Raw genomic sequence first — 23,812 nt, forward strand, 5'->3', positions numbered from 1 at the left:
GCACTATACTAAATGGTGAACATGTGATGGAAAATGAGAAGTGCATGGTCCCTTCATTAAGCCTACATTTAAGTGAAGGAGACAAAAAAGTAAAATGACTATACAAATAAAATCATAACTAATTGTGTTGAATGTGATGAAGGAGACAGACTAGGAGCTAAGATTGGGCTTTTAGATTGGGTCATTAGAGAATATCTGTTTGAGGACATGACATTTAAACAGATTAAATATTAAGGAGCTAGCTATGTGAAGACTGACCTAACAGTAGTCAAAAGAGCATTCCTAACAGAAGAAGCAGAACTTGCAAAAGACAGGAGGTCAAGAAGTGTTTTGGTGCCTTACAAGAAGTGAAAGGAGTGTGAGAGAGTTGTGTTCTCATTTTTTATAAGAGGAAGTTGATAGATAATATCTAAAAGTGGATGAAAAAAAGTATAAGCATGTTTATAAATATGTGTGTACATACTAGAGAAAGTTTCACTTATTGGCTGAAATAGAGTGAGCAAAGGGAAAGGGGAAGGAGATAATATTGGAAAGTTGGCAGGGGTACTTCTACAGAGAATTCTAAGCCTAGGTAAAGAGCTTGGCTTTTATTATAAGTCCAATGGGGAGCCATTGAACAGTTGAGATCAGTAGAATAATGTGACCTGGTTTATAATTTTGATAATTTTTGTTTCTGTGAGTAGAATGGATATGAGGAAACACAAGACCTGAAAACAAGGAGACAGGGATGCTGTGGCAAAGAGAAATGATGGTAGTCTGGGTGAGAGCAGTGTCAGTGAACATGGAGAGAAATTGATGGTTCAAGAACGATTGATTTTAATGAGAAAATCATAGGTTGTATTAATAGGTTGAATGTAGAGGTGGGAGACATGGAAGAATTGATGATAACTCTCAGGTTTCTAGCTTGGAGGAATGTGATGCCATTTACTTGGGTGAAGAAGACAGGAACAATCAAGAGCTCCATATAAAGGATGTTAAATTCTTGATGTCTATGAAACATTCAAGTGGAAAAGTCAGGCAGACATTTGATTTGAAAAGATTAAGGCCCTCTGGTGTTTTATTTCTGGGGAACAGTGAACACATTTGACTTTTTAAATTTAGCTCCATAGAAGGGTGAATAATGTACAAATAACGTTTGTTTACTTTTAAAGATACTAATTATTGAACCATCTGTCTCCATAACTATGTTAGACATAAGAACTGCTTCTTTGTCTTCTGCCTATCTAAATATCTATCTATCTATCTATCTATCTATCTATCTATCTATCTGTCTATCTACCTCTACTTTACGTATTTCCAGCTATTTAATGATCACTTAGGAATTATATCCACCTGATACTAAAATTAATTTGAAGTGGCTTATGTTACAGGACACATATACAAAAGGGTTGCTAAGCTAAATTATCAGGGTTCTATGGAGGAGAGGGGAGAAGTTGACAGGGTAACAATTAAGTATGATCCCTATAATGACTGTATTTTCTGAAATGGAAATTGTGAGTTGACACAGAATCTGACAATGGTACTTTTTTTCTTCCTAAATTTATGAAGGTATTTACATTAAGAGTTTTATGAAGGCAAAAAATAAAGTAATACATATGTATATACATCTATATATCTATATCTACATAAATAGAGATATTTTTAAAGAACAAACTTACGTGAAGTCATGGCCATCTTTGTAAAGCCATAGATCATTTCTATATCGTGTGGTACTTACCAAAGAAACCAAAGATGCAGCTGGGAAGATGCCTAAAGAGAACAATATATGGGCCTTATTGAAACATGGTAGAAGTTCCTAGAAGGGTGAACCTGGGACAGCAGATTAAATTGTCAATTGGATCTTGGATGTAATTGAGATTTAAAGTGAATGGAGCATTTCCTTTTGAGTATACTTGAGGAGCCCTTAGGGTTCAAGAATCAGTGTATGTATTTCACAGCAGAAAAAAACTAATTAAAGGGGTATGATAAATGACTTCTCTAGATTTAGGGCAATTTAAATTCATAATGCAACCTGAGGGATATATATCCCTCCCCCAAACTGGCTGTTATAAAGTATGCTATTTATTGGCAAAACAAGAGCAAAGGAACAGTGTTTTCTAAGACAGCTCTACTTAAATATTCATTTCCCTTGTTCTAGCTCATGAGTCATATACCAACAAGACTTCCATTTATCTGAAGGAGGATTTGGTAGCCTTTTTTCCATTCATTTCCTTATTCATTCATACATTTATTTGACATTAATTTGTTACTTTTTTTGTACACAGTACTCAGCAGAAAAAGTGAGAATACAGATATAAATTTATAATTCCCTGCATTCCTTCAAGGACTTCACAGTCTAGTGAAGATGTAATAAAATAAAATGGTTAGCATTTATTGAGCTCATAATCTGAGATAAGTACTTTCCATATATCATATCATTTCACCAACACAATCCTATTAGGTAGTTACCAGGTGTATTTAAAAAATAGCAGGAAACAAGGGCACAGAGAATGCCTTGTTCAAGGTCAGATAGTGATATAGCTGGTCTTTGAATCCAGGGAGTGGGTGCCCAAAACCATGGTCTTCATTATTGTGCTCTTTCTCTTGGATCATAATCCTGAGCTTGTGATATCTAGCTGCTTATGAAAATGTCTGGTAGGGCTCAAAGGGCCTGAAGAAGGGGAAGAGTGTTAATTATATTTTATTGAGATAAACTTCTCAAACTCTTTTATTTTCCCGCTTTTTTCCCTTCCATAACATCAACTCTCTTCCACAACTGAAACAAACAAATAAGCAAATATGCAAACTAACAAAAAAACCCCAAAACATTATCAATCTCAGGTAATAGAATCTTATTGATAAATTGAAACAGAATAATTACTCAGGGTACAGTTTGTATCATTTATACTGTGGTTTTACAAAGACAAAACCCAGACCACATTTGTGTTGAAGGGATTTCAAAAACTGAAATTGAATTCCTATAACATAAGCAAACCTTGATCACTAAAGATTAGAACAATCTTCTATAATTAGATAGAGTTTGCTTTGGATAGATGTAATTAAGAATACATATCTCATCCCAAATCACTTTCCCCGCCTATTATCAACTTGCCTGAGATCACATTTTTAGTAATCATCCCTTTGGAAAAAGGCATTACCATTTCTAGACATTAAACAAGTGCTGTTTTATCATCTTTTATGTGAGACAATTAGATGACTCTCTTCTGAGAACAAGGCTCAGAGGCAATGGCTGCTGTATGGTGGCAGGTAGAGGATGATAGTATAACTTTAGATCTTGCACATTTTGCCTATTTTCAAATCCATCCTAAGATTGCTTTATACTGTAAAACATCACAGAGACTATATTCCACTCATAAATGCATATACTAGGTTTCTTTATACATTCATGCACTTAATAACTCTTAGAACATTATTTGTAATAATAGCAAAATATGGAAAAAAACTCATGCCCTTCAAAAAAAGACTGGTTACATAAATTATGGTACATACAAAATAAATTGTGGTGTATACATAGAATGCTTGTCAGAAAGAATGATGAAAACTCTGTGTACTGATACAGAAAGATTACCAACATACCTTATAATATGAAAAAGAAAAGGGTCAGTGTAGTGTTTATTGTATTCCAGCTTTTTTTTTTTTTTGGAGGAAAGAGCTGAAATGAGAGTGTGTATTGATATTTTCTTATATTAGTATAAAGAAACACCTCGAAGATAAATAAGTGAAGGATGGGGCAGCAGGGGAAATGAGTAAACTGGGGCATGGGTGGGATACAGACTTCTCAAATTTATTTTGAATCTCATGAAAGATACTTATTAAAAATTTAAAAACATTGAAATATTAATTATCCCTTGAAAACCTACCTAAGAATAGAATTCCTTTAAACAAAGTAGTATGGTGTGGGGGCTAGTGTCCTCTACTTAGAATCAAAATATCTGTGAAGAGATAAATGAATTTGAATTCCTAGGAGGTGCTGCCATGGAGTGATGTTAAGCATGGACTTAGTGAAGACCAACTTCCTGGGATAGAATACTGGCTCTCTAATTATTAACCATGGATTAAATTAGATGATGCATGTAAAAAAAACACCTGGTATAAGGCAAATGCTCACTATAAAATGAAAATTTAAGGTGGTCCTACATTTAAAAAAGAGTAATAGGGATATTTTACATCCTATTGTTGGACCAATCAGAATGATCATTTCGGAAAGGGTGAGCTTAAATCCATGCAATATAATTTAACTTTCAAAAAGTAATTTCCGTACATGAAACTAATGCTGGAGTCAGAAGCTATTTATAGCTGGCTTTATTCATTTTCTTCCTGAGTTCCTGCTTGAATTGCAGTTGAATGCTGTTTCGTACAACCACACAGTTTGCCAAATCATTATCTGCAAACTGGCAGAGAGAACCATTTCCATGTCATCTTTGCCAACTTACAGCCCGACCTTATTCTCGCCCAAATGAATCTTATGTTTCATGAAGACTGGGACCTCTGTAGCACCTGTGCTGACAACAGCTAATAGAATGAGTATCATATTTGGTGTTGAATAAAATATGAAGGTTATATTAAAACTCTGTGCTATTTTTGCAAGTTTTCTGTAAATCTAAAATTATTTTGAAATAGAAAAGTTAAAAATACATGTAGTATCAAAAATAGGGATATATAAATGCTACAAATCTGTACAACATAAGAAAATATTCCCAAGCTCATCAGTAATCATGGAAGTGCAGCTTAAAACCAAAATGAGATGGTATTACTTATAAAGATACCATCAAGTGTTAGTAAGGATGTGGAGGAATAGGAACTCTTATAAAATGACATGGGAGAATAAAGTGGTATATTCTCTTTGGAAAATGGTTTGGCATTATTTAGAAAATTTGAAGTGATGCAGATGTTGTGATTTAGCAAGTATACCCTTAACTATATATTCTAGAGAAACTTTATATGCAAGAAAGTTTATAGCAACATTGTTCATGATAGCCCCAAAAGGGAAACAACCCAAATCCATCCACAATAAAAAAGATAAACAGGTTGTTTTGGTGGATGGCATTATAGTCAAGATAACTATGGTTCCCTTCTGAGCCTGTCCCTATGGATGGATATTTCTGTCAGTCTTGGCTATGTGATTTACCAAAGAAATGTGAGTGGAAGTGATACTAGCCAGAGAGTCATTGTGCAGACTTCGATCTTCCCTTTTGACCTTTCAGTGAGGCCAGGAGTGGTGTATTCAGGCTCTGTTTTTTCAGCATGGGTCTTACAATGAAGAAGACATAAAGTAGAGGGGCAACCAAACTGCGAAGAAAATACAATATGAGAAATAAAACCTTTCTGAAAGAACCTAGATCTGGGGTTGTTTGTTAAAGCTGACTAATATGACTGTGATATGTTCAAATCATGTAATATTATATAGCAATGAAAACAATTGAACTAACAGTACATGTGAATATTGGAATACATTTTTTCAATTATAGTTGATTTACAATGTTTTTTCAATTTCTGTTGTGCAGCAAAGTGATCCAGTCACACACAGTTCCCTGTGCTGTACAGTAGAGCTCCATTGTCCATCCATTCCAAATATAGCAGTTTGCATCCATAAACCCCAAATTGCAGGTCCATCCCACTTCCCCCCATCCCAAGGAACCACATGTCTGCTCTCCTTAGCCATGATCTATTTCTGTTTTGTAGATAGGTCACCTGTGCCATATTTTGGATTCCAAAAATAAGTCATATCACATGGTATTTGTCTTCATCTTTCTGGCTTACTTCACTTAGTATGAAAATGTTTGGTTCCATCCATGTTGCCGCAAATGGCATTAGTTTGCTTTTTATGGCTGAGTAGTATTCCATTGTATATATGTACCTCATCTTCTTAATGCATTCATCTGTTGATGGAAATTTAGGATATTTCTATGTCTTGGCTATTGTGAATAGTGCTGTGATAAACATAGGGATGCATGTATCTTTTTGAATGAATGTTTTGTCTGGATATATGCCCAGGAGTGGGATTGCTGGATCATGTGGTAGTACTATATTTAGTTTTCTGAGGTACCTCTGTACTGTTTTCCCATGGTAAGTGGTTGTACCAATTTACATTCCCACCAACAGTGAAGGAGGGTACCCTTTTCTCCATACCTTCTGCAGCATTTGTTATTTGTTGACTTGTTAATGATGGCCATTCTGACTGGCATGAGGTTTCGATTTGCATTTCTCTGATTGGAATAAATTTAACAAATATGACATTAAGTGAAATAAACAAGTTCAGAAGAAAATAGAATATTCCATTTATAAAAGTTAAAAACCAGGCAAAAGCAAACTATGCTGCTTGGGAATGCACAATAAATAGCAAACTTATAAAAAAAGAGTGATTATCATAAAAGTAAGTATAATGATTACCTCCAGGGGAGGGGCAGGGGAGTGTGATTGGAGAGAGAAACAGAAGGAGTTTATGGGGTACTGACAATGTTTTATTTCTTCATCTGGGTTACTCAGATGTTTGCTTTATAATTATTTTTCAACTTTACGTATATGGTTTTTATTCATTCTATAGGCATATTTCTCGCAATTTATATATATGGCTCCACTTGCACAAGTGCTTATGGTTAAAGTTCTACTTTGGTTAAACATGCATATAGGATTTCCCATTGGAGCTCAGTGGGTTAGGAACCCAACATAGTCTCTGTGAGGATTGAGGATGTGGGGTTAGATCTCTGGCCTTGCTCATTGTGTTCAGGGTATGGTGTTGCTGTGGCTGTGGCATAGCCCTGCAGCTACAGCTTTGATTTGATCCCTAACCCAGGAACTTCCATATGCTGTGGGTGTGGCTGTAAGAAGAAAAAAAAACATGCATATGATAAATTTACTGGTATTTCTAAGATGACTGTGATAGATACAATATTTCTAACCTGCAAAATTGCGCTAAAACTTTGGTCTCATCCTGGTATTCTAGTGGGAGATGTGATCTAATTATCCCATCAGTTTCTTATTTTTTCAGTCAGTGAAGAAATCAAGGTCTTTCTCTCTCTGAAAAGATTTTTCAATGAGCAAATATCTCTCCTATAATACTAAGATGACTTTTGCCTGAAAGTACTTTTGCTAATGTGACATATTTTTAAAATTAATTTTGTTTTATTTTTTAAAAAGCCAATAACAGTGTAAATGAGATAGGTTAATCAGAAGCAAGAAAGATAATTGCTATAGTTATTCAATAATGGTTTCCCTTTGTAAGTGAAGTTTAATTTCAGGTGTACCAGAATTGACCTAAATATTGTTATTTACATCATTAGACATGAACAAAAAGCATGATTTAAATGAATGCAAATCACTGATATGGAAAAAAACTCATTAAAATAAAATAATACCTACCCGCTATGTGAACCTTTCAACCTACTCTCAAAGAGTTTCTGTCAGAAGGTATTTTCAAATTAACACCGGTAAGAATAACAAAATTCGCATTTTGGAGTAATATTCCTGGGTTTTGGTTTAACTGGAATGTAAACTTTGAATGAGCAGCTTCACCATTTTAGACTCCAGCATCTCATCATCTGTAAAGAGACCACTATTTCTTTGGGAGGAAAAACAAGGACTGTGAATGAGGGGCTTTAATGAGAGGGGCCCACCAGCTTGTGATGTCTGCTTGATGTTAATCCCCTTTCACCCAAGGGATATCCACCTAAGGTCTTCCCACTCCTCTGCAGTTTCCTAGCTCTTTAACTGACACCCCAGATACCTCATTCATGGCTTTTAGGTTGATATGTGGCCCTTAGGACATGTAGTGATAAATACGTACTCTCTTTTTTTGGCAGCACTTGCAAGTGCTAAGTAGGGTTCAAATCCAACCAATTGACTGATGACTCCTTAAAAATGTAGTTCCTCCCTAATTCATGCATACTTTCTTCCTATAAGTCTGACTCTTCTCTGATTACCCTGTCACTTACTAACCTGATTGGTAAAACCCTTATTCCTCTGGGAGTCCTGGATAATGCGAATATCAATACATTTTGATCTTTTCTGTTCAATGTTGTCACTTAGTCATAAGATCAGATCTGATGGGTGGGGGTAGGGGAGATTTTGCTTTGGAAACATCCTACAGGGTGCATCTAAACAGATACTCTGTTCTTTCCCTCCTAACTTGATGAGCTGTCCTTTATCCTAGATTGGCAATTTTGGCTAGTGGTCCCTGAAGCAAACTGCCAGCCTGCCAAACTTCTGATCCTAGCTTTACCATTTACTATCATTTTATTAACACTCTTGTGTTTTTTCCTCATCTGTAAAATAAGGATATTGAAAGAGTTTTTGTGAAGAGGAAATGAGTTAGTACAGGTGCAGAATTTAGAACAATTCCTGGCATACAGCTGACACTATTCAGGTGTTAGCTGTTATACTTATTACCATTAACATATATTTTAGGCTTATGGCTTCCATTTTAAGCAATGTTTGGGTAACAAATTTCTCTATTATGAGTCTTTTGAAAACACTTTGATTAGGTGATCCCAAAAGCTCTTCTTGGACTAACATTCTATGGCCTTATCTTACTTTAGGCCACACTTTTCTTTCATAGTGAGCTGATAATTATATCAAGATGATGTGATTTGGTGTTAACAGCTTTCAAGCACAGGAGTGTTAATATGAAAGAATGAGTACTACAGGTTTGTTGCCTTTTAATTACATTATATAAACCAACTTAACTACTCATTGCCCTGATAGCACATTTTAAACTATTTTCAATTGGAAAACATATCATACTCTGTTCCTTCTCATTGACTGATTGCAGCCCAATCTAATGAAGGTTAGCCAAAGGATATCTGCAGCCTCCAAAATTAAGTTTATATGATCCTTACTTAAATTTGTTACTTGAAAACCCTCCATCATATTGAAAGCGAAATGATACCAGGGCTAAAAAGTTAATGAAAAACCTAATTAACTTGGGTAGGTAGCTTTCTGTTGTCAATTTTACCAGGGTAAAGGGCTTACAGAGCATGAAATAATGAAAGTCTTGATTCGGACAGCAATAGACACTTAGCTAGTGAAGCATTAAGAAATGTCAGAAAATAGGTGGCTCATAAATCCCTTCTAAAACTCATCTATGCCAGTCCCCAGCTTTTCAACTTCCTGAATGCCACTGCTGATCATGACATCTGTCCCCATTGTACTTTCTATACGTTCAATGACAGAGATGCAATTTTACAGTATAAAGAAAATTCTATTTTTTATATAAAATAAGGCTGTGGATACAAATGCAAACCTCTGTGTTTGAGCATGTGCATTTGGATGTCAGTGGTCACCTCAGATAAAGTACTGGCTATTGAAAAAATAAAAAATAAAAAGCAATTTAATATATAGTGTAACTAGACCATCACAACATTAAACATTTTAAGAGTCTTATTGGGAATAACTCCCTTGATTGGATGATTTACAAGCTTCACATGCCAGTGGGGCAAGAACACTTACACTGATAGCTCACCTACGAAGCCCTCGCAAAATTTTTTGTGTTGTTCCCATGTGAACATTACAACATATGAGCAATACCTTCCAACTGACTGAAATGAGAATGTATTGTCATGCTCATGTAAATATTATATGGGTAAGTAATAGATACATACAATTGTATGTTTATGAAATATATAGATAGTAGTATATACCATGTTGTTATTGTTTACATATTGAATCATTTAACACATATTTATTGAATGTCTACTATTCACTAGGTGCTGTGACAGTGCTATAGATACAGTGGTAAATAAAACAGTTGTGATTCCAGTTCTCACAGAGATTGCATTGTGGTGTAAGAAACTGGAAAGAAAGAGGAATATAAATCAGTGTGAAGGTACTATGAGAGTAATATCAAGAACCTATTTTAGATTACAGGGTCGTGGTAACTTGTCCTGAGGAAGTGACATTTAAACTGAAGCCTGATGAAGAATGGAAAACAATGTTTCAGGTAGAAACACATTGTACGCAAAGGCCCTAAGGTAATAAAGGGCTTGGCATATCTAAGGAATGAAGATGAGTGTGGCTGATGCAAAATTAAGTGATAACAAGAGAAAATGGACAATGGATGATGCTGGATTAGAGTTAAGAGTTAAATCATGCAGTGGCTTAAAGAGCCACATTAAGAAGTATGGGTTTTATTCAAAACGAATTAGAAACCATTGAAGAGTTTAAAGCAATGTTATATAATTCACTCTATATAATGACGGTTACTCTGGTTATTCTATGTAGAATGGAAGAGAGTCTAGAGAGAAAGTAGGGAGAATAATTCAAATAGGTTTTGTTGCAGTCCAGGTGGTAAGAGTGTCAAGGAGAATGAAGAGAAAGCATAGTTGTGATTTTTTTGGAGGTAAACTAGACTAAATTTGGTAGTAGGATATGAGTGGGATGAGCAAGAGGAAAGGATGGAAGTATCTCTGACTTGGGCAACTGGACAAATGGTGGTGTTATTTACAGTAATGTGGATGATCTGGGTAAGGAGTATGTTTAAGAGATATGTTAATTTGTTTAGGACATCTTAACTTTAAGATGCCTATGCAACATCCAAATCACCTGAAATTCTGATTTCCTGCATGAGATTTGGTGATTTAAGTAACTATTCAGACTAGAACATAGTTGCAATTATATAACAAAAATCCCTCACCCAGATGATTTGTTTTCACAGCCATATCAGGCAATATTACTTTGATTAGTAATAGCAGAACTAAGTTTAAATTACGTGCTTATTGTAAAATGTAGGTATATGTACTCTGAGTACATTCTATACATTATTAGGCATTTCAGGCACATTAGATAGCAATTGAACTTCAAAGCAACCCTATGGGGCTTGCAGCGCAATCCACATTTAAAAGATGATAATGGTGAAATTCAGAGAGTGAAATGGTTTGCCCAAGTTTATACATCTACAATGTGAATGTGACACGTTTGAAGGGGATAAAAGTTTTTCTGCCTTTGGCTATTTTTTTTTTAGTTTTTTATTGTGGTAAATTATATATAATATAAAGTTTCTGATTTTAACCATTTGAAACTACACAACCCAGTGGCATTAAGTACATTCACAATATTATACAATCATCACCACTAACCATTTTCAGAACTTAGTCTTCCCAAACAGAAACTTTGTACCTGTTAAGAAATAATTTGTATTCTTCCCCTCCTACCTTGCCCCTTGTTTCTGGTAAAATCTAACCTACTCTCTGTTTTCTATGAATTTGCCTATTTAGATACTTCATATAGTGGAATCGCACAATTTTTATCTTTTTGTATCTGGCTTATTTCACCTATAGTAATGCTTTCAAAGTTTACCTATGTTGTAACGTGTGTCAAAATTTCTTTCCTTATGGCTGAATAATATCCCATTGTGTGTGTGTGTGTGTGTGTGTGTGTGTATGTATGTATGTATCTATATCTATCTACATCTTTTGATAAATATATATATATATCTCACAAGTTTTGCACTAATTTTTGTTGATAAAACAGGTTGTTTCCACCTTTTTGGTTTTGTGAATAATGCTTCTAAGAACATTAGTGTATAATTATTTGTTTGATTCCCTTCATTTAATTATTTTGGATATATACTCATGACTTAGAATTGATGGATCATATGGTAATTTTATATTTAATTTTTGGAAGAACCACCCAACTCTTTTACATAGCAGCTGCACAATTTTACATTCCTATCAGCAATGGATGAAGATTCCAATTTCTCCACATATTCGCCAACACTTATTATTTAGGTTTTTTAAAAGCATGACATTTTTAAAATTTGTTTCCAGTTTTATTAAGATAAAATTTACTTATACCATTGTATTAGTTTAAAGTGTACAACATATTATTTGATACATGTATACAGTTATTACCACAATAAGTTTAGTTAACATCCATCACTTTTTTTAGTGACAGTCATCCTCATGTGCATAAAGTAATATCTCCTTGCATGTCCATAATGACTAATGATACTGAGCATTGTTCCATGAGCTCTTTGGTCATTTTCATAACTTCTACATCTTCATTTTCTTTGGAAAAATGTCTTCCCATTTTTGAATGGGATTTTTGTTGTTGTTGAGGCATAGAGTTCTTTATCAATATATGATTTGCTGATATTTTCTTCCATTCCTCATCTGTTTTTTAAGAGAGGAATCTTGTATTTTTAAGTCATTTAGTCTTTATGGTATGGAATCAGGCAATGAATGGAGAGGAAAATGGAAAAAGACAAAAGAGAATTAATTGGTTTGGTTTATAGACAAAGCAAAGGAATACAAGGAAAAAGACAGAAAATTAAAGGTGAGCACAGGAATAGAGCAAGGGAAACTGAAGAGAGGGACAGATGATGAGAGTAATGTACATAAGAAGAGAGACAAGAATGACAGGGCAGGAGAAGGCATTTAAGGAATGGGAGAAATATTTACAAAAGACACATCTGATAAGGGCTTAATATCCAAAATACATAAGGGACTCAATAGGAAAAAAAAAAAAGAAACCACCAACAATTCAATTTAAACATGTGCAAAGGACCTGAATAGACTTTTCCCCCCAAAGAACACAGTCAAATAGGCAAGAAGTACATGAACAGGTGGCCACCATTACTAATCATTAGGAAAATATGAATGAAAACCACAATGTGATATCACTCACACCTGTTAGAGAGACTATCCTCAAAAAATATAAGAGATAACAAGTGTTGGCAAGGATGTAGAGAAAAGAGAACCTTTGTGTACTGTTGGTGAGAATGTAAATTGGTGCAGGCACTATGGAAAACAATATGGAGTTTCCTCAAAAAATTGAAAATAGAATACCATATGATCCAGCAATTCCACTTCTGTGTATATAACTGAAGGAAACAAAATCACTATCCCAAAGAGATATCTGCACCCACTTGTTCATTGCAGCATTATTTACAACAGCCAAAACATGGAAACATCCTTTGTGTCCATTGGTGGATGAATGGATAAATAATATTTGATTTATAAATAACATGAGTGGATAAATAATAAATATTATTCATACATAAAAGAGAAAAAAAAATCCTGCCATTTGCAATAGCATGGATGGGCCTTGGTGGCATTATGCTAAGTGAAATAAGTCAGATAGATGAAGATAATAAATACTGTATGATTTATCTTATGTGTGGCATCTAGAAGAAAAAGAAAACTCATAGAAGCAGAGATCAGCGTTGTGGTTGCCAGAGACAGGGGTTGGTTGGGAGGTAGAAGAGTTGGGTGAAGACATTCAAAAGATACTAACTCCCAGCGATGTTCTGGGGATGTAATATACAGCATGGTAATTATAGTTAGCAGTACTATACTACATATTAAAAGTTTCTAAAAGAATAGATTTTAAAAGTTCTCATACATAAAAATTTGTAATTATGTAACATAATGGATGTTAATTAAACTTATAATTGTAATTTCACAATATGCATATATCAAATGCTTATATTATACCCTTTGAACTTACACATATGTCAATTTTTTATCTCAATAAAACTAGGAGAAAAATAATAAGATAGAAGTATCCTATTAAAAATCTTATAAATGGAAAGAAAACTTAAGTGAACTAGCAATTCAGTAGACATGCTGAACTCTAAACTTAACATAGTGATGAGGGAATTCATATAATTGATTATGGGGCCAAGGAATTTACTCAGAATGCAGCACATAAAGATATGAAAATAACGAAAGATGAGTTAATAGATTAGATTCACAGCTTCCATTATAACGCTAATAAGACTTACAAAATAAGAAAAAAGGGGGAATGGCATAGAAACACTTGGAGAGATTTTGAAGACAATTTTCAGAATTTAAGAAAGGCAATTTCAGAATTGAAGAAAGCTACTCAAAATTAAGCTCTAGGGAGTACCCGTTGTGGCTCAGTGGGTTAAGAACTTGACTAATAACCATGAGGATGGTGATTCCGTCTCTGGCCCCAGTCAGTGGGTTAAGGATCTGGCATTGCCATGAGCTGTGGTGTAGGTTGCAGATGTGGTCCAGATCCCATGTTGCTATGGCTGTTGCATAGGCTGGCAGCTGCAGCTCCAATTCAACCAAAACCCCTAGCCTTGCAACGTCCATATGCTGCACCTACGACCCTCAAAAAAATAAAAAATAAAAAATTAATAAAAATTAAGCTTTAAAGAGCAAGATAAATTAAATTCATAGATAGATACAATGTAATGAAACTCTAGAATGATGCTGCCAAATAGTAAGCTCCCAGAGGGAGTGGCAAGACCCCACATGGCAAGTGAAGAAGAAGGCTTTAATTGAAAGGAAAAAGAAATTGGGAAGGCAATAGTAAACAGAGTCCTTGGCTTTTCATTGGCTGAATCCTTGCCAGGAAAGGAGTCTTTCTTCTTCCTGTTGAGCAATGGTTCTGCTGCAGGGTGCCAGAGTTTCCACTTCTGGTCTCCCAACTCTATTTAATTGAATTTTCTGTTTATTAATTCTCTATAAATGGAAAGAATCTGTAGAATTAATTTACAGAATTAATTAATTCATACAACAAGTTGGCAAGTTTGTTGGACATAAAAATCCATTAAGGGCATTTATATTCACCAGAAACCAATGAAATATATAAGAAAAGATACTATGTTTAGTAGTATAAAATCTTTTAAAATATTTTAATATTATTAGCGAATTTTAAATACGTCTGAAAGAGCAGGCTCCAAGGAAAGCCAAGACACTATAAAGGAAAAGAACAAGGTGTGGTGACTTACCTTAGCACATATCAATAATTATTATGAAACTGTACCAATTAAGATAGTATGGTATTGCACAGGGATAGATAACCTGATCAGAGGACTAGTGTAGATAGCCCAGAAAAGGAGTCACAAATATATTGTGGTAAGCTGTATTATTATTCCCCCAATTACTCTCCTCTCTACAAGAGGACTATAGGTGCTCCCTTGTTGCCACGTAACTTGAAGTACCTTTCCTGAGAGGAGTACGCCCCCCACCCATGCAATTGATGTTGGGCTTGGTCATTGTGACTTGCTTTAGCCAGCAAAATGTGAGCAGACAGGCGTTCCCATGGTGGCGCAGTGGTAACGAACCCGACTAGTATCCATGAGGACGTGGGTTTGATCCCTGGCCTCACTCAGTGGGTTAAGCATCCTGTGTTGCCGTGAGCTGTAGTGTAGGTTGCAGACAAGGCTTGGATCTAGTGTTGCTGTGGCTGCAGCTCCAATTCGACCCCTAGCCTGGGAACGTCTCGGTGCCACAGGTGCAGCCCTCAAAAGACAAAGGAAAAATAAATGTGAACAGACATTCACTACACCAGAGAGAAGCTTAAATCCTGCCAACTATATAACTATAGTGACAGAAATTTTGTTGCATGGTTTGAAAATTCTTTTCCTTCTGCCAAAAATAAAAATGTCATGTTCCAAATAAGGACTGCTCCTTCAGTTTGAATTCTGAAATTAAAAAAAAAAAGAAACTGATTAGACCCCATGCTGACAGGCTGTCAATATGTAATGTGAGCAAGAAATAAACTGTATAAGCTACTGACATTTAGGGACTCTTTGTTATTGTAGCATTAATTTCATGAGAACCTAATATACCGCAGAATCAGCATTCCAGTTCAAGAGGGTGAGGAGGAACTTTGCAATAGCAAGATATGAAATTGTACTCCCATATCACATTGTATCCAAAAATAGATTTCAGGTATATTCAAGATTTTGGGGCATTCCCTTTGTGGCTCAGTGGAAACAATCTGACTAGTATCCATGAGGACAAAGGTTCACTCCCTGGCCTCACTCAGTGGGTTAAGGATCCAGCATTTCTGTGAGCTGTGGTGTATGTTGCAGATGCAGTTTGGATCTGGTGTGGCTATGGCTGTGGTATAGGCCAGTGGCTTACAGCTCCAATTCAACCCCTAGCCTGGGAACCTCCATATGCGGTGGATGTGGCCCTAAAAAGACACAAAGAAAAGGTTTTGGGTTAATACTGTAAAAACTTTAAAAAGAATGTAAGAGACAAGAAGTTCAAAATATACAGAAAAGTTAGGTAAATCAGATTAAATTAAGTTTAAGTGTTTCTGTTCAGCAACCAAGCTACAAACTGAAATACGTATAACTCAGGTGCCACTAAAGTATGGGACTTAAGAAAAAGCAATCCACTTGAAAAATGGGCAAAATTCTTGAATAGTCATTTCAATAGAAGAGGGAAGCCAGGAGGCCAATAAACATATGAAATAATCTGCAGCCTCATGAAATTAAAATGACAATGAGATACTGTTTTACATTCCCTGTGTTGGCAAAAATATAAAAGTTTGACAACTAGTTCATTCCTGGCTATTTACTCTGCAGGGGTTGGTAAACTATGGGCCATAGGCAAATATATCCTGCCACCTCTTTTGGTAAGGCCCTGCAAACTAAGAATGTATTTAATATGTTTACAGAGTTGTAGGAAAAAATTGAAAAAGAGGAATATGTAACTGAGAATATATGTGATCCACAAAGTCTAAAATATTTACTATCTGAATCTTTACAGAAATAATTTGCCAGTGACTGATATAAGCTCTAATGTATGCATGTGAAGAGATGTTTATAAAAATGCTAACTGCATTATTTGTTAAATGGCCACAGTCTGGAAACAATACAAATGTTTATCTACTGTAAAGCAGATAAATCATTGTATTTTCATACAATGGGCTATTATACAGCAATGAAAATGAATGAACTAAGCTAAGCAACAATGTGGATGAATCGCAGTCATAAATGTTGACAGAAGAAAGTTACAAAAGGGGAGTTCCTGTCTTGGCTCAGTGGTTAACGAATCCGATTAGGAACCATGAGTTGCCTTGAGCTGTGGTGTAGGTCGCAGACAAGGCTCAGATCCCGCACTGCTGTGGCTGCGGTGTAGCCTGGAGGCTACAGCTCCGATTAGACCCCTAGCCTGGGAACCTCCATATGCTGCGGGAGCAGACCTAGAAAAGGCAAAAAAAAAAAAAGTTACAAAAGAACATGATTTTATTTATCTGACAATAAAACAGAAAATTAAATAATATATTACTTAGAATTGAATATGGTTAAATAAATTAAAGCAAAAATTGTAAGATTAAAGCTTCATGAGAGAGGAGAAGGGAAAGATGAGTGAAATTTACTTTGTTAGAATTTAAGGCCTAAACCATTGATAAGGGTAAGAAGGAACATCACATCGTAATAAGAGGATCAAGCTGTAAAGAAGATGTAACTGGTATGAGCTTTTATACACTGAAATAAATGAAACTTAAAAAAATGGGGTATTAACTGACATACTTAGAAGCAGAAATTGACAAAACTATTACAGTGGGAGACTTTTGCACAAATCTATCTGAAACTGATCAAGCAGACAGAGAATTACTAGGCATTGAGAAGACTCAAAAATGAATTAAACTTCATTCAATACATACATACACACAATTCCTTCAGAGAAGAAATGTGGAATATATACAGTTTTCAGGCTCACATACATTTGTCAAAATTTACAATGTGCCAGTTCCTGAAGGAAAGTTAAAGACGTTTTAAAGAACTGATATCATTCAGGAAACTTCCTTTAAACACATTGCAGTTAAAGAATAGATTAAAAGAATATGATAGTTAAAAAAACATATGTTTGGGGGTTAAAAATATGAAATACTAAATACATAAGGAATAATAAGCAAAATCTTAAAGGAAATTATACATATTTCATATGAAATAATAGTGAACACAAAAATATTAGAATGATATGCCTGGCAAAGTACCATTTATGTAAATTAAAATGTATAATATTGGCACATATTTGAGAAATAAATGCATATGTAGCTCATATATTTAAAGAAATAATTATATTTATCATTCACCATATTGAAGTGGGGGATGGAGGGAATGTAACTGGGGAGATACACTCAAGGTGCTGCAACTCTGTGATTTTTAAGATACAGAAGAAATAGAAAATTGTTAGGATTTATTTAAGCTAGGTAGTAGTTATACAGTATAGTATTCTCTCAACATTATGCTTGAAACACTTCACGGTAAAAACAGAATTAAAATAGGTGAGGAAAGATGCATTGTAATAAAACAGTACATATGTTTTTGTTTTCTGGTGATAATGAGGGATAATAAATGTACTTTTTGGAACTTTATTTTTCTCTCTGGGAACAAGGGATTTCCTTTGAAAACAGAAAGGACTTTAAATTGATACATGCTATAAGGAGATGGCAAGTGTGAGACACTTTAATGTTTACTTGTAGTGTTTGTTGCTTTTTTTTTTCTGATGGATGTTTTATAATTCCCCTCTCTGGTGAGGTATGTTGAACAATTCAGCTGAATATATCTGAATATGACAAACAGAATGGAGGTACATCCTTAGCTTAGTTTATAGATAGGTTTGGGTTATACTTAATTACAATAAAATACTGGCCAGAGTGGAGAGAGAGCAGAAAGCTGTGGCCATGGGGAGAAGGCTCTTTGCATGACTTCACTTTCTCAAGTCGCTTTTTGTTATTGGTGGTCAAATTACAAAGATATGGAGTCAAAGGGATAATGGCAAGGGATCCATGTGCCTTGGATACCTTCCTGAGCCTAGTGCCAGAAAGAGTTCTTTCAGCTCTTATAGGTTTAGCCTAGCTCACTGGGCAGGTAGACCACCGGGTGGGATTGATTAAGGTGTTAGCTAATAAAAAAGAGTTTGAATATACCAGAGTTTTCTTGGTATTTTGTGTATGTATGTAATTTGTACATATACTGTGGCAATAGACAGCTGGTTGAGGATTCAAGAAGGTGAGGTCTGATCAAACATCTCTTATCCCAAAATATGAAGAGGGACCCATTACCCCTTTCTTCCTGGAACTCTCCTCTTAGCTATAGATCTACTTCTCTCTCCAGGTTCTCCTGCAATCTACCAGCTTCGTTTTAGTCTCTCCCTAGCTCTGATTCCTTTTTCTCTAATCCCTGTTTAAATATTTATGTCCTCTGTAATTTTGCAACCCTCTTCTCTTCTCTCCCTGCAGTTTTACTGTGGATAGACTTACCCTTTAACCCTTGACTCCTAAATGCTATATATCTAATCATATTTCCTGAATTGTATATCTAGCTGGATGTCGCAAAATTGTGCCAAGCCAAATTCCTTCCCCCATAAACCTGACACCATACTTGCTTCTATTTACATTCATTTTTCTGCTTAAAAACATGGTGCTCCCTACTAAGGAAATCAAGCTAGTAAACTAGGGCTTACATCTCCTTGATTCCTTTTCCTTACTCCCAATATAAGATTATTCTCAAAGTCCTGTTTCTATTTTTCAGGCTCTTGTGGTCCATATTACCATCCACATTCCTTCCCTAGTTCAGATTCCTAGTCTCTCCTTGTTTTTTCATCCCCAATCCATTCTCCACATTTCTGCCAGAATAATCTCTCTAAATCTTAGCTCTCAACATGCAATTCCCTTGGGCTAAACATTTTTAGGGTATCCTTATTGTCTGCAATATAAACTATGTTTCTTTGATATTAAAGACTGCCACAATTTGGCCCCAGCTCACACTTATTCCTGGTATTCAGTCTGTTCCAGCTTTCTTCTCATGTAACCTATATTCTAGTTCTGCTACATTAATTCCTATTCTTTAAATCTTTAATAAACTTGTATACCCCTTGGTATTTCCTTATGCTATTTCATCTGCTTTGAATTCCCTTAGGATTCCAATCCATACAGTGTTTGCTTTGTGAAAACACACTCATTTTTCAAGACCATGCTCCAGTGTTCCTTTTTCTATGACACCTACCTGTCCCTGATGATAAATAATTGCTTATGCTATTTTTGGCTTTTGGCACTGGTGATTTGTTTTCTTTTGGATGCACCACTGTGCTTATCCCAGCTTTGATGAAACACAGTTTAAGATGTTAATACATCTTATTTCTAATTAAATCTTTATCTAGAAAAAATATCTTTTCAGATTTTTTGAAATGCACATTTAGCACTCAAAAAGACGGAAACAAGATGTTTTAAGATGTTTTATAACATTATTCCCATTTCGTGAAAAAGTGATTTTGTGCTAAGTGAGTATACGTAAGAAGACTCAAGCCTGTTTTGCGGGTAGCTAAATGGCTCTCCTTTTGTTAATTAAGAACACTGTCTGAATTCCAAATCAATCTTTAAAGCTGATCACTAAAATATAGAGGTACATTAAGTATACAAAAGTGGAATCTGAAATGCAGAACAAGAGATACTGAGAACATTGATCTTAATTAGGCCCCAACTAAACTAAACAAATCCCTTTTGTTCGGAGTTAGTCAATATGAGTTGTAGATGCAGCTTCTAGCCAATATGAGTTGTAGACCCAACTTCTAGCCATAATGGTGGAAGGAATGCCATCATACTCTGGGAAGTCAGGTATGAATAATAAGATTAAGTGAAGAGAGAACAATCAAAGAGAGTGCTAAAGAAATACGAACCTCAGATGAGAGCACTGAGAGAAGATTCAGAGACTCCAGCTCCACCCAATTTTCTGGCTTCAATAGCTTTGCACAATCCCACCCATATTTTGGCTACCCCAGCCTTCATTAAGTACCCTATGTACTCAATATGGTTTTGTCTTCTCTTTTCCCTTTAAGTTTACATGTTCTGTCTGAAGCCTATGGACTTGGCTATAAAGAGATTCAGATATCTTAGTGATGATTCTCAAATATCAGAATCATTGCCAAAATTTAAATCATCTGTACCTTTCTCTACAAACACACAAGAAGGGTCAATGTAGAATGGCAAAGTAATAAAAATGAAGTAGTTTTTTTCTAATATACAATTTCTTCTTACAGATGGTGCTTTTTAATGAAATCTAAGCAGATAGAAAGAAAAAGTAACCCGCCATCACAGTTTCAACAGGATGACTTTATGCTGTTTTGTCTGGAATGTTCATCTCTACTAAAATCTTAACTCTCTCTTGAGTTCATTAATTTATAATTAAAGGATTTACCATATTAGCCAGTTTGTACTGCATCTGGCAGAACTTGGTTTTGTTAGGTAATATTCTGTTAGTAATTTCTCAGTTAGCTATGTTTTTACAAGAACAGTAACCTATTTCCATATATTTATAGAGGCTTAAAATGGATTAGAATAGGCTGAATTAGTTTTGGTATACAGAGCTTTTGGAAATTGAGAATTCTGAATAATTTCTGAAAGTAGAATACTTAGTATTCTTCTTCTTAGTACTTGTAGATAATATTGGGAATAAGCCTTTTTTCCCATTTGTACCAACATGAATATTCTGCTGCAGTCACTATCCTATAAAAATACATTGGTCATTTTCATCTCTGCACTATTTTCTCATTGTGCTATTAATTCCCATTGCCTCCCACATCTCTAGTTGCCTGAATTTTCCCATCCTTGAAGGTTTCTTATTAATTAGTTTGTGTCAACTTCTCCATAAATCTTTTGTTACAACCTAGACTGTTTCACAAATACCATATGTATTTTTACCTGCCTATGGGATACAGCATAGTTTCAAAAATGGATTGGTACTACTTAGGTAGTAAGACTATTTTCACTATAACCAACTGAACTCATGGAATCTATGACTTGATCTACCCTCCTTATAGATTTCTGAATTGAATTGACCTTCCCTGACCTTCATTCCAACTTGACTATTGCTTTGGATTATATCTTGATATTGATATACCAGCATTCAAAACCTGGGACTACTCCCTCTCCATTCACAGTGGTCATTTCGCAAGTCCTTAACTATTTATCTGCTCACTTCTCTACATTTCTGCCAAAAATAGTGTAGTTGAAGCCATCACTTCTCTTACCTATACTGCCAGCAAGTCTCTTAACTAGTCTACTTTCAATGTTTCCCTCATCCAGTCTGTCCTTCACACTGTTGCCACATTTATCTTTTTAAAATACACGTCTGATTATACTACAACTCCACCCCCCCATAAAACCCTTCTGTGGCTCTCTGTGGTACTTAGAACAAAATCTAGAGCTCTTTTTTTTTAAATTAAAAATTATGACATGTAAGTTTATGAGTCATTGGGTTATTTTAGATCATCTTAACCTAAAGCCAGCTTTTTTATTAGTTTCTATTATAGCACTTAAAAAAAAAAACACCTTCCATCATGGCACTAATGTAGTTAATCATTTGTTTTGTTTGTTTATATGACTCAATCTTTAAGAATGTAAGCTTCATGAAGGTGGGGTTCTCATCTGCCTTGTTCTGTATTGTATTTCCAATGCCTAAATTGATATTTTTAACTTCCTGTTGAAGGCTGTACATGTATGAATGTATGCCTAATCTTCTAACCTTATCTTCAGCATTTCCCCCAAAATGCTTCATTTGCTCATAGGGAGAAAACACATTTCTCTGAAGAGTCATGATGTTTCAGATTTTCTATTTTGATAAATGTCATTCCTTTACTTGGATTATCCATTCTTTTTCTCTCATCTTTTCCTTATCTAGCGACTCAGTTTTCATTGATGAAAACTTCTACTGAACCCCTAGTTTTATACACTGTTTCTGTTGTCATAACATTCTATGCTTATTTTGATAATGTAGTGCTTTCCTTTTTTCACATTATTATTATTATTATTATTTTGGCTACTTCATGGCATGTAGAAGTTCCCGGGCCAGGGATCAAACTTGTGCCACAGCAGTAACCTGAGCCACTGAAGTGACAATGCCAGATCCTTAACCCATTGAGCCACATGGGAACTCCCACACTACATTTAAAGTGTTCATTTTCTTGCTTTTTTTGCCCCTCTATACTGAACAACTTGAAAGCAGGGACCATGTTTTATGTTTCCGTCTCCCTGTTGCTTTGAGAAACATAAGTGATCCATAAATGTATGTTGTATGAATAGATTTTTTTCATTTTCTTTTCAACTTATTGAGTGTTTCTTCCCATACTACCTCCTTGGTATTGTTCACCTTAATTTTTGAATTCATCACTTCTTTTACAGTATATTCCAGATTGTGATTTTTACTTTGTATTATTAACATGCTCCTCAATTCAAACTCCATCTAATATCTTTTCTTGGTGGATGATCTCAGAGTGGCCAGTTGTAGGAAGATCATCTCTCCTTCTGTTCCTAGTTCTTATACAAGGGATTACAAATGTAATTTTTCAAAGAAGTCAGGCAGGTAGCATAAATACATACAGGAGTCAATAAAAAACAATAGGGAATGGTGAGTACTCTGGTGAGCTAGACAATATACACTCTTTTGATATAAATAGAGCTGCTACTGCTTAGTAACAATTGATGTTTTGACCCAGGGTGTTCAAATATTCCACTCTTTTAAAGAGAAAACTGGAAACCTGGATCTTTAATAGGATGTTCTAATATTTAAAACTCTGTACAGGCCAAAGTACATTTGTGAGCTAAATGCAGCCTAAGGGCCTGCCTATCTGCAACCTCAGTAATTTAACTCCCTGGAAGCTCTGTAGTGGACCATGACCAAGGTGATACATAGAAATGAACCCTTGTGTGCTAGACGTATTTGGTGAGCCTCTTTGGACTACATGGCCTACAATGATGTCATCCATTTCTAAAATACTGAGACAATGGTATGTGTTCCAGACATAGTTTGATGTAACTTTCACAGAACATGACTTTGGAAACAGACAGACATGGTTTGAGTCCCTTCTGTGCAGATCATAGTTATGTGGTTTTATGCAGTTTACACAAATTCTCCAAAACTCAGTTTACTGCCTCATAAAATTGGGACAATGACACCATTACCATGATTGTTGCAAATATGTATTGTGATAATCAGTGTAAAATGCCTGGGACCAACTTGCTTCCTTGTCTGATGGGACAACAACCCTGTATGGGTTCAAATTATTTCCTCCCTCAAACTTACACTACATTGCTTTTCACTCTGTGG

The sequence above is a fragment of the Phacochoerus africanus genome, chromosome X (assembly GCF_016906955.1).
Source record: "Phacochoerus africanus isolate WHEZ1 chromosome X, ROS_Pafr_v1, whole genome shotgun sequence".
Classification (NCBI taxonomy): Eukaryota; Metazoa; Chordata; class Mammalia; order Artiodactyla; family Suidae; genus Phacochoerus; species Phacochoerus africanus.